The sequence below is a fragment of the Cherax quadricarinatus genome, chromosome 8 (genome assembly GCF_038502225.1).
Source record: "Cherax quadricarinatus isolate ZL_2023a chromosome 8, ASM3850222v1, whole genome shotgun sequence".
Lineage (NCBI taxonomy): Eukaryota > Metazoa > Arthropoda > Malacostraca > Decapoda > Parastacidae > Cherax > Cherax quadricarinatus.
In genome coordinates, this window is record NC_091299.1 from 12836929 (window position 1) to 12849699 (window position 12771).

General features: G+C 45.0%; 1 pseudogene; it reads right to left on the minus strand.

Annotated features, from left to right (window-relative positions):
• Positions 1-149: 149 nt before the first annotated feature.
• On the minus strand, positions 150-11960 carry LOC128685205 (uncharacterized; annotated as a pseudogene).
• Positions 11961-12771: the final 811 nt, after the last annotated feature.

Genomic DNA, 12771 nt, shown 5'->3' on the forward strand with positions numbered 1-12771 from the left:
CATATTATCACATCGGCTGTAAATGACTGAAAAATAAATATTTGAAAAAACATGCAGTATTGCCTAATATGTACATACCTTTTGGCTTAAGTCTTGTCGACATATTAGTATATTGATATATTTTTAATACATTTCCAACAGAATATAAATAGTATACAGTAAATATATTATTATCATATGTGGTTGCTACATTTACTGTTGCTTCTGTTTAGTTCTGGATTTAACACTTCATAATAACTATTCCAGATAGTGGCATGCTCTAAGGGAGACTATAACGTGCAGACGGAGCAGAGAAGCCAGATGTTCCACTGATATCTCCGCTAACAGTACCACTTGTGCCTCCAGTATTGCCAATACTAAGGCTACCATAGCCTTCAGTGCCTCCAACAATGCCACTGAGACCATAACCACTGCTACCAATAAGTTCACCGCCACCTTCAAAAGCAGTTTTAAGGGCAGACTGGAGATCGCCACCGCTTGGTAGAGTCGGGTTCTCTCCTTCAGCATAGTTGACAAAGTACACCTCGGGAGCTGGCTGCTCAGGTCCTGGTGCGTGAATAAGCTTATGGTCATGATGTGGCCGCTTGTTGAGCACATACACAACGTTCCTCTGTTGTGGTGGTGGTACCATGATTGGTTCTTGGTTTAGAAGCTCCTCAGGGAACTGAATGAGTAAAATATTGTCTTCAACTCTTGGTGGAGAACGTTTGGTCTTGGAGCTACGATCGGTGTTGCTGCAGGAACTTTGTACAAGAATAAGTTCCGGTTGACCTGAGGAGTTACACAGCTGCCATCCACATGCCGGACCTGTCCGTGTCCACAACTGACCACAGAGTGAGATGGACCAGAAAACTCAGAGCTACCAGAAAATGAGCGCATATCAACAGATACTAATCCACTGAAGGCGCCGCCACGGCCATGTCCAGAGGTATGTGGCAAGCTGTAGGTTGGCAGTAGGTCAGCCGTGGCTGCTGTGAATAGGGTCGTCAGTATCCGTGAAATAATTGCACATGTAAATAAACTAAAATCATCTTTTGTTGAGAACTGTAGTTAATTTCTTTACAAAAAAGTGTAAACATTTGACTTACAATACTCTAAAAAAAAAAAATACTATCACTTGCATTTCAGTACACAATCATAAAATCAGTATCACAATCAAATGAGCACATTTACGCATGTAGGAACGATAACTTGAACAACGCCTGTGTACAACACCGAAATTCCACCAATCATCTCATGAAATTCAGAGACGCCCAATTAGTGATCAAAGAAACTAATTTCCGCAGACGCAAGTGCCTCGAATCAGCACTGATCGCTGTTTCGAATACAATTAAACAAAACAACGGCAGCTTCACCATCTCCGAAGTCTTAGCAAGAATCCTCCTGAAAACAGTAAACCCTGCCATCACATAGTCTCTCCTGTTATACTACACAAAGCACATTACAGAGAGTGAACACTGAAACAAGCTGCCTCTTTCCAGTCTATATTTGTCCAACCTATTTTTATGTTACCCAAGTAATAGCTTTTATATCCTTTTACTCATGTACGAATTAATTGCTCTACCATATTGTATTACTTTTGTCACTACCACTACTACTACTACTACTACTACTACTACTACTACTACTACTACTACTACTACTACTACCACTAGTGAACATCGAAATGGTACCTCACTAGTATTCACCTCACTCTGAGCCTTTATATACCCTCTGTGTCCATGTATTGTTTGTACACATCCATTGACACACACTCAGTTCACGGAGTTCACTACCTTATCACAAGATAGGCACATGGCTTCTGCCGAAAAGAAGAGGTCACGATGCTCCATGAACACGACGGAGGACTCAGATTTGGAAATGTGGGGCGAAATTCTAGCGAAGAAGTTGCGAGAGGAAGAGGAAGATCCTGCTCACATTGTAGCAGATCTGACAGTCCCAACCATGGAGCCAGCGACAATAGAAACAGGTGCGGAAATAAACACCCCACCCCCCGAAAACCAAGAGGGATGGAACACTGTGGACAAGAAGAAGCGCCATCCGTCCAAGGAGCAGGCAAACCAGCTCAACCGACCTGGCAAATTCAAGGTGAAGTCTTACGGGGACCACAGAACCCACTATGGGGTTGTTTCATACCTGGAATCACGACACAACCTGAAGTTCAAGATATGGTTCAACTTGAGGGGAGAACCAATATTGACTCCTCTCAACAAGGAAATGTATACCACCTTGAAGAGAGTCATGGAGACAGATCGCTCATTCACCCTGGAGGAACTGGACTCTCGGCAGAAGATCACCAAGGGTGTAGTGATGCGATACCCGCTGATGATGCCCATCGAGGCAGTAGCAGCTCACCCCAGTGTGGTGTCAGCTCAACGTCTCAAGGCAAAGACGGCAGGCAATGCACCAACCCGACAGGTCCTCATTCAGCATGTAGGACCACTGCCATCCCAGCTGGACCTCGGTTCTTGGGGCAGGTACGATGTCAGGACCTTCACAGCAGAACCAGTTCGCTGTTTCAAGTGTCAGCGTTATGGACACCTGGGTGCACTCTGTCCGAACAGAGTAATCTGCGGTGTCTGCAGCCAGCACCACCCTACCGAGGAATGCATCACCAAGCTGAAAAATGCATCGCCACCCACTCCACAATGCCCGAACTGCAGGCAGAAACACCATGCCTGGAATCCTCGATGCCCCGAGAGGCTCGCCAGAATTCAAGAAGTCTGGAAGACGCCAAAAACTCGGCAACAGGCTACGACGGATCATCACTCTCAGCAAACGATGGGTGCAGAGAACCCTGCCATACCGCAGATCTCTCAGCAGCTAACCCAAGTCAATGCCCAGGAATTCCCAACCCTAGAAGCCTCAACCAGGCGTCAAGGTCAAGAACCTCCTGCACCCCTACCTCAACGAAGAAACAGAAACAAGAGGAACAGGAGGCGTCAACAGGGTGCATCTGGTCAATGCGATCAGCAGGCGGCACTAAACGAGCCCCCACCGGCCATAGCACGACAACGCAGGCACTCCTTACCCGGCACAGGCACTTTGCAGACTCAACTGGCACCTCACCAGCAGATCCCGGCTACCCAACCTGGTATACAGCAACAGACCACGGTGCATACAATAAAGAAATCCAACCCTCAGCAGTCCCTACAGACCACAACAACCCAGATAATATCCACTGTTTCGAACCCAACTCCAAAGCAGGCCCTCACCAGGGAGGATCTCGTAGCACTCATCAAGGTGTTCACAGATCTTATTTGCAACACAATCAACTCCACGGAACAACAGAGCGCATTCCGGCAGATGGTCAGTACGCTCCTGAGAGTGTGCTTTCTGACCGAAGAGGAGACAGTGGATGCCATGAATTTGCAGGTTCTCAGAGCGGGCAGGACTCAGTCTCCAGCTCAGGAAACAACATCGATGGAATAACCTCGGTACCAAATCACACCCTCAAGGTCCTACAGTGGAACATTCAGGGCCTGAGGGGCAAACAGCACCTCTTGCTGGAGGCAGTAATTCGGGATCGGGTTGATATCGTCTTGCTACAAGAAACTCTGACTGTCCCGACTATGTGCCCAAGACTACCCGGTTTTGCTGGGTATTTTCGGCACACGGACCCGGGCGTTCACTGCAGAGGCACAGCTGTATTTGTATCCAATACAATACCTCACGAGGTTATAGCCAACCCTGTGGACTGTGGGGAGGATGTCGAGGTACAGGCCATCCTTGTGCACATACCTGGGGCGCCCATTACCATCTATAACATCTACAAGAACCCAAGACACACCCTCGACATTGCAGAGCTCCTCGCACTAGCACGCACTGAGTGTATTATTGTGGGTGGAGATTTCAACGCACATCACCCAATGCTGCACTCTCACTCAGCAACCAATGCTGCTGGCAGACACATAGCAATGCTCCTACACGATATTCCAGAGGTAAAGTTGCTAAACAATGGAGACCCCACACACCTGTTGGGTGGCTGCCTCGACCTTACCTTCGGGTCAAGACAACTCGCAGCAGGAGCCACATGGGAAACCCATCCTCACCTTGTCAGTGACCACTTTGCAGTGATCACCACCTTCAACATCAACAGGCCTCCCACAGTTGTGCTGCCTCCTAGATGGGACGTAAAGAGGGCCAACTGGAAGGTGTTCCAGGATTATCTTCATGACTGGTGGTCCACATACTCTCTATCTGAAGACTGTGATACGGCTGAACAGGAGCTAATCACTGTTCTCATCCAGGCAGCAGAGTGCGCAATTCCAAAGAAGTCCGCAGGACGCACTCACAAAAGAGACTGGTGGTTCTACAACGACGAGGTGCGGGAGCAGAACCACCGCATCAACTCTTTTAGGAAGCTATACAGGCGTAACCCTACGGCAGAGAACAGGAATACTCTGAGAGCCATTGTGCAGCATGCCCGCAGAGTCTCTCTCAGAGTAAAAACTGAGAAATGGCTGGAGTGGTGCTCAACATTCGGGCATCACACCACCTTATCTGAGATATGGGGCAAGCTCAACATAGCAACTGGCAAGAGCAAGCCGAGGCCACCAGCACACCCGAACCCATCCCAGGAAGCTGAGAAACTAGTGGAGCTTTTCACTTCCAGGGGAGCATCCACTCAGCTCCCACAGGACATCCGGAATATACAGACGGATCTTCTGCCACAGCGCCAGCTAACGATACAAGCTGCATGTGAGTCGGAAGATGTGACTGATGAAGACCTCACGGACTTGGAACTCCGACGTGCCATTAAGAACACAGGTGACACTGCCCCGGGCATCGATGGTGTTACATACTCCATGATTGCACGGGCTGGGCAGAGTGGATGGGAGGCCATACTAGACGTCATTAACAAGTCGTGGAGGGCCAGGACACTCCCAGCAGCTTGGAAGAAAGCTACCATCGTACCAATTCCAAAGCCCAAGGACCCAGGCAGTATGAGACCCATATCGCTGACCAGCTGCTTAGCCAAGACTGCTGAGAGGATGGTGTTAAACCGCCTCCTATGGAAACTTGGACCCTCTCATCATCACATATTTGGCTTCACCAAAGGAGTGGGTACAGCAGAGTGCATAACCACTCTACTAAGCCAGATTGCTGACAGTAACAAAAAACCTAGTATTGTCGTCTACCTCGACCTTGAAAAGGCATTTGAGCTAGCCAGCCCCACAGCAATTCTGGCAATACTAGCTCGGAAGGGAATCAAAGGACGCCTCCTGGCCTGGATAGAGTCCTACCTTAGGGGCAGGCAGGCCTGTGTCAGCTTTCAGGGACACTACTCTTCCTTTAAATCCCTGGAAAACGGTACGCCACAAGGAGGTGTGCTCAGTCCTACCCTGTTTAACATCCTTATGCAGGAACTTGTGAGCCTTCCCTTTCATAGTGGTACACAGCTCCTCAGCTATGCTGATGATCTTGCACTCGTAGTGAATGGGAAAGGCAATTTAGAACGACAGGCTCAGAGAGCTTTGGACCTAATTACGCAGTCTTGCAAGGAACTAGGCCTCAAGATCTCGGCCGAGAAATCTCTTGCAATGATGTTCAAGGGACCAGATCCTGTGAATAGATTACGTATTCAGGATATAGAACTTGAGTGGACAGGCTCCTACCTGTACTTAGGAATCTACATTGATAAAAAGCTGACCTTTCAGAAACAGGCCGAGTATGTCAGGTCACGTGCTCTACTCAGACTCAACGCCATGAGAGCCATGACGAGGCACCGTGCAGGGGCAAGCAAAGATGTACTTCGCTTGTACTATATACAAGCTATACGCTCGCTCATTGACTACGGTGCACCGGCGTTAGCTCATCTCTTCCCGCAGAGCAGGCAAAGAGTGGAGGTCGTACAAAATCAGGCGATAAGAACTATGCTTGGGGCCCCCATCTGGACCAACACAGTATGTCTCAGATCTGAGGCCCGGCTTCCTTCCTTGGCTGACAGAGTAAGATACATAAACGCCTGCAAAGTGGCCACGATTCTGCACAGGCAGCAAGGTACCCCACTAAGGAGACGGATATTGACAACCATGTCACAAGATCCCACACTCTTCACGGACTACTCCTGGATTCGTTCGTTTTGTGCTGCTGGGCGGAAGCTGCTGCCTATACAACTACTCCTTGAGAAGAGTTGTGACCTTCCTGTTGCTGGGTACCATCCACCACCTCCCTGGCGCCCAGATCCAGCCGATGTTTGCATCATGCAGCTACCCATCTCTAAGCGTCTCTGCAGTCAAGACACTCTCAGCAATCATGCTGAGACAAGCATGGCACTGGCAGAGGGAGGCACATGTGCAGTGTATTTCACAGATGGTTCTGTCGACCCTGACAGGAAGAGAGCAGCAGCTGGACTGTACCACAATGGTCACACACAAGGCTGGCGACTCCCTGACCACTGCACGATCCTTCAAGCTGAGCTGGTGGCGATTCAGCAGGCATTGTCACATGCCCTACGACATCGACTCCGACCTGTCATACATGTTGATTCCACGTCTGCAATCAATGCCCTCTCCCATCCTCAACCACAGGACAATGTTCACCTCATCACATCGATCCTGAGCATAATGACAGCCTTAGAAGTTCAGGGTAACAGATCGACATTGAACTGGATCCCCAGCCATGCTGGCATCCGGGGAAATGAGGCGGCAGATGATGCAGCCAAGGCAGCAACAGACTATCCACATGTTGGGATTACTGTCCCAATCAGCCTACGACAGACCAAACTGGTGGCTGCCAGAGCCATGAAACTTATGGGGGAGGTCTTAGGTGATACCCCATCTCAACAGTGGTACCGAGCAGCGACTCAGGGAGAACCCCCTCCATATGATAGAAGCTGGTCCAGAGCGCAGTGTACCGCCATCCATCGGCTTCGTTTGGGCTTTCCCACAGCCAAGATGATGGTAGACAAGGCTGAGGAGGAGATGTGCCAGTACTGTCAGCACGTTGTCCAGCGGCCCCTAACACACTATCTTCTGGAGTGCGAAGTTACTGAGACGCTCCGCAGGCAACTAGGAGTGATATTCCCTCCCGAAGAGGAACCAGAGATGACTGCGGCCACACTAGTGTACCATGGAGTCAACGAACCAGACAAGCTGTTACCTGTGATAACGACATATCCTCCTCCTCGCTAGTGTCCATAGTTAGGAGTACATACGGTGTTGTCGCTTATGAGATGCACCAGTTGAACTGACCAGAAGAGTGCTTGAACAGCATATGTCGCATCATTGTAGAAACCTTTCTCCCTCGGGAGCCAGAGACGGGTCATCGCAAGATTGAGACCCGTGCCAGGACTACGGTCTTGGCGAACATTATACATACATACATGTATTGTTTGTAATGGCTTGATAAAGCTCCTGGAGAGCGAAACGTTGCCACAATAAATGTCACATTAGTTGCACTTGTGTCCTTTTACTTTACATATTGTCGGTAATTCTACCAACTTTATTACATCTCACTTCAATAGTCTCTCCTGACTAACACACTTGATGAAGTACAGATGCCCACCCGGATCGCCAGAGTAGTTTTATAACTTGTTTTTTGAGGCATTCTTTCAGTGTTGTCCATTTAATTCTCTCTTACATTAGTTATTTACATTATGTCTTCCCAAACGACGTGTATGACAGCCATACAACACGTGTGTGTGTAGGGGGGGGAGGGATCCCCTTGCAGGTTCACTTTGCCAGTACCATTAGGTAGAGGACCCAGGTCAAGGACCTTGGTCTTACTCATGTTCCTTTTTTCTAAAATTTTCTATTTTTTTTTTTTGTCATATATGCACTCTACATTCACTTCTTGCTATCCTCTATGAATTCTTTATAAATATAAATTTTCTTCCGACATACATTTGCACTTCATTAAACAGAAGAGTAAACAGTATACTTCGTAGTGTATTTTACTGTGTGGAATCAGGTTACACCAACTGTTAAGTCACTGGAGTCGATGAGTTGATTTTTTTTTAAGAAAACTAAATTATTTTCATCTGGTTTATGTTGAATACTTAAGATATCGAACAAGATGAGATTGAACTATTATTTTGTTTTTTAACGTTGAAAATTCCTCTTTGATCACTTAACTCTAGGAAATTATATCCAAATGCAGATGAAGAGCTCTCGATCTAATGAACTGGAGCTAGCATCCCTTTCCTAGGACTGAACCTAATGGATTCCGAACCCCAGGCGCTGTAAGGCTCTTACGGATTCAGTGCGTAAAAGTGAATATAATAATAATAATAATCTAAGAAATTATAGTACTAGGACAAAATTTAAAAAAAGTTTACATTTCAACATTAGATGATAATGGACTGCAGTGAATCAGTCGTCATCAAGACATACCAGTATAAGCGTCACTGGCAACACTAGGCTAGAGATGATTCTAGCAGATGTTACGACGTTAAAAATACCTGCACATCTACCCCCCCAACCGAAGCCACTAAGCAAGAAGCGACGTGGACTGGCAACATATCACTGAGGTACACAAGCCCAGGTCTTCTAGCCACCACTAGCATATGCTTAAGGCCCGCTCTGTTAAATATATATATATATATATATATATATATATATATATATATATATATATATATATATATATATATATATATATATATATATATATATATATATATATATATATATATATATATATATATATATATATATATATATATATATATATATATATATATATATATATATATATATATATATATATATATATATATATATATATATATATATATATATATATATATATATATATATATATATATATATATATATATATATATATATATATATATATATATATCACTTATTCCCTCTCTTTCTTTCCACGTGAAATTGAACTTGTGGAAACACAGGGTTTGGGGTGAACTTGTGGGACTCACAAAACGAGGTGAATATAAAGTGCTTTTGGACACACGTAGGCTGATGTTAGATACAGATTCCTAGCTTAATGGGGCTTAAAGCCTATCAACCACACTAGGGTCTTTAAGGTTACACGTAACCTTTTCACCACCAGACAAGAATACTACTTTAATTTCTAAAATAGGGAACTAAGTAAACTCTCAGCATATATACTGAGAGAAATACACCTCTCGGTTCATATATCCTGTGAGGTATAGATGAAATATGGAAGCCATATATAAGATCTTAAAATTATAAAAAAAATAGATAAAAAATTCCAATTGTGACGCCTTGTTTGTGTCCCATCTCTGGAACATCCTGTCTCTGTCCACCTTGCCTATTCCACGCAGTGTTTTGTATGTCGTTATCATGTCTCCCCTAACCCTCCTGTACTCCATTGTCGTCAGGCCGATTTCCCTTAACCTTTCTTCGTAGGACATTCCCCTTAGCTCTGGAATTAACTTTGTCGCAAAACTTTGCACTTTCTCTAATTTCTTGACGTGCTTGATCAAGTGTGGGTTCCAAACAGGTGCGGCATACTCCAGTATGGGCCTGACGTACACGGTGTACAGTCTCTTGAACGATTCCTTACTAAGGTATCGGAACGCTGTTCTCAGGTGTGCCAGGCGCCCATATGCTGCAGCAGTTATCTGGTTGATGTTTGCTTCCAGAGACGTGCTCAGTGTTATACTCACCCCAGGATCTTTCTCCTTGAGCGAGGTTTGCAGTCTTTGGCCACCTAGCCTGTACTCCGTCTGCGGTCTTCTTTGCCCTTCCCCGATCTTCATGACTGCATTTGGCGGGGTTAAATTCGAGAAGCCAGTTGCTGGACCACGTGTCTAGCCTGTCCAAGTCTCTTTGAAGTCCTGCCTGATCCTCATCTGATTTGATTCTCCTCATTAACTTCACATCATCTGCGATCAGGGACACTTCTGAGTCTAACCCTTCCATCATATTCACATATACCAAAAATAGCATTGATCCTAGGACTGACCCCTGTGGGATCCCGCTCGTCACAGGTGCCCACTGTGATACCTCATCACGTACCATGACTCGTTGTTACCTCCCTGTCAGGTATTCTCTGATCCATTGCAGTGCCCTTCCTGTTATACGCGCCTGATCCTCTAGCTTCTGCACTAATCTCTCGTGAGGAACTGTGTCGAAGGCCTTCTTGCAGTCCAAGAAGATGCAATCAACCCACCCCTCTATCTCGTGTCTTACTTCTGTTACTTTATCATAAAACTCCAGAAGGTTTGTGACACAGGATTTGTCTTCCATAACTCCATGCTGGTTGGCGTTTATACTCTTGTTCCGTTCCAGGTGCTCCACCACTCTCCTCCTAATAATCTTCTCCATGACTTTGCATATTATACACGTCAGTGACACTGGTCTATAGTTTAGTGCCTCTTTTCTGTCTCCTTTAAAAATGGGAACTACATTTGCCGTCTTCTTTACCTCAGGTAGTTGCCCAGTTTTAAGGTATATGTTGAAGATTTTGGTTAGTGGCACACACAGCATTTTTGCTCCTTCTCTAAGGACCCACGGGAAGATATCCGGTCCTATTTGCCTTTGAGGTATCCAGGTCCCTTAGCAGCTTCTTCACCTCCTCCTCACTTGTGTGTATGTCATCCAACACTTGTTGGTATATTCCTTCTTGGTGTCCCCCTCTGTTCCTGTCTCCACTGTAAATACTTCCTTAAATCTCATGTTGAGCTTCTCACATACCTCCTGATCGTTTCTTGTGAGTTCCTCACCTTCTTTCCTCACCCTGATCACCTGGTCTGTGTATCTGTTAGAGTGTATGTGTTATTAAAACAGTATGGATAAGGACACTTGCGTACATTTCAGGACATTTATTAAAGGAAATGTTTCGCCAGGAGTGGCTTCATTCGGACTGATGAAGGCACTTGTGGCGAAACGTTTCCTTTAATAAATGACCTGAGCTATACACAAGTGTCCTTGTTCACAGTCGTTTGTAGTGACTCGCCTGGTGAGCCCCGGGACAAGTCTTCACCACACGGTGTGATTGCAATTTGTCAGTGTATATACATATGCTGAGTGGTTTCTCTAATCTTTTTAAAACAGAAAAATTCTTACTGACTGGTGGTGAATAGGTGACACGCAGCTGTAGTGACCCTTTGAGTAGTCGACAGCCTTGAAATTCGATTAACCAACCAGTTAGTCTTAATTGTAGAATCAGCAATGTAATTGTAGAATCTATTAGTTAATATAATTTATTACATTGTAAGTGCCGCCGCCGCCGCCGCCGCCGCCGCAGCAGCAGCAGCAGCAGCAGCAGCAGCAGCAGCAGCAGCAGTAGTAATTGTGAGAAGTAAATTACTTGCATGAACCTCATTATTACGGTCATACAAGTAATTTTACTAGAATGCAACTAAGATACATTACTTACATTTTGTTGCACATCTGAGGGATGTGGGATTTGAGACGTTCTAGGTCGCCGGAAAGCGTCGCCTCCGTACCCACAACCCTCACAGTAATCTCACACAATACCAGGACCTAAAATTTATGCATTACATAAGAAAACATAACCAATAATTTTGGTATTATTGAAATTAATGTGGACTGTATGAGTTGGGTTTGACTTGCTTCAGGAGGGGGGGGGGTACACATTCAAGTATAATACCAGAGAAATGGTTATTATTACCACTTACCATTTTTCCTCTGGAGATTTCTTGAAGCAGCTGGATCACCCACAACCTACCTAAATACGTAGACACTAAATTGGCCAGATAGCTGTCTATATATAAAGACGGTTACTTAGCTGTGAGTATGAATACAGCATCCTTTATCTTCCCCCGTTCACCAAAACTCTTGCTCTCCTGCCAAGTTCTTGTCTTGATTACTCTTTGCAGGACTTTAATTTTTAATTTCTCTCACAATTTTTGAGGTCAACTCCCCATTAAGCCTCGGAGAACGCCGAAATTATGACACAAATTACAATGTGGTTCCCCAATTGAATTCTAACATGGCGTCTTCCTCCCCAACTTGCGCAGCCGCAGATTCTACATCCTCCACTTGAATTTTCTCGGTCATTTTTATACTTATTTACACAAGTACTATTTTATACTTCCGGAAAATTCAAAATTTTCCACAATAATAATAACTCAAGAAAGCCAAGCAGTTCATCTTAAAAATGGACTTCGTTCCAGTTGGTGAACATATGTGATAGGAGCAAGGAGGCTATAACCCAGGTACATATTTACTGCTAGGCGAATATAGGCAACACGAGTACGGACACTAACACCCAGGTACCTATTTATAGCTAGACAAACATAGGCAAGAGCTGCAAGGAGACTTGCCCTGGGAAAAAGATAAATATATATATTATATACAATACATTGAAAAGTGTTATACCTGTCAGAGCCATACATTGCCTCTGATGGTAGAGGTAATAATTAATATGGTATGTTCATAAGGAGGCGCTAAACCTGTAAGGGTCACACAGTGCATGGAGACTTGGAAGTAATCATTTCCTTAAAATATAAATATGGGTAGCTACAATTTCATGGATAGAAGATAATGAGTCCTAATTGTGAGGAACGCATGGAGTGTGTTCCTCACAATGTTCTTGAGAGCCTTACGCATCTGCAGTCCAGAGTACCTAGAGGACGAAATCAGCAAGATATTCCACATAGCCACAAAACTTAGTTATCCTAGGAATTTTGTAGAGAAGGCACTAATGTCAGCAAGAAAGACTTTCTACAGGACTTAACCTAGGAAGTGACGGCCAGGAAAAATGTACTAGTTCTACCAATCAATGAGAATCTGGTTTGCCTACGTGAGGCATTAAAAAAGATCAATATAAACCTTACTTTCAAGAACACAGGGACTGTGAAAGAAAGAC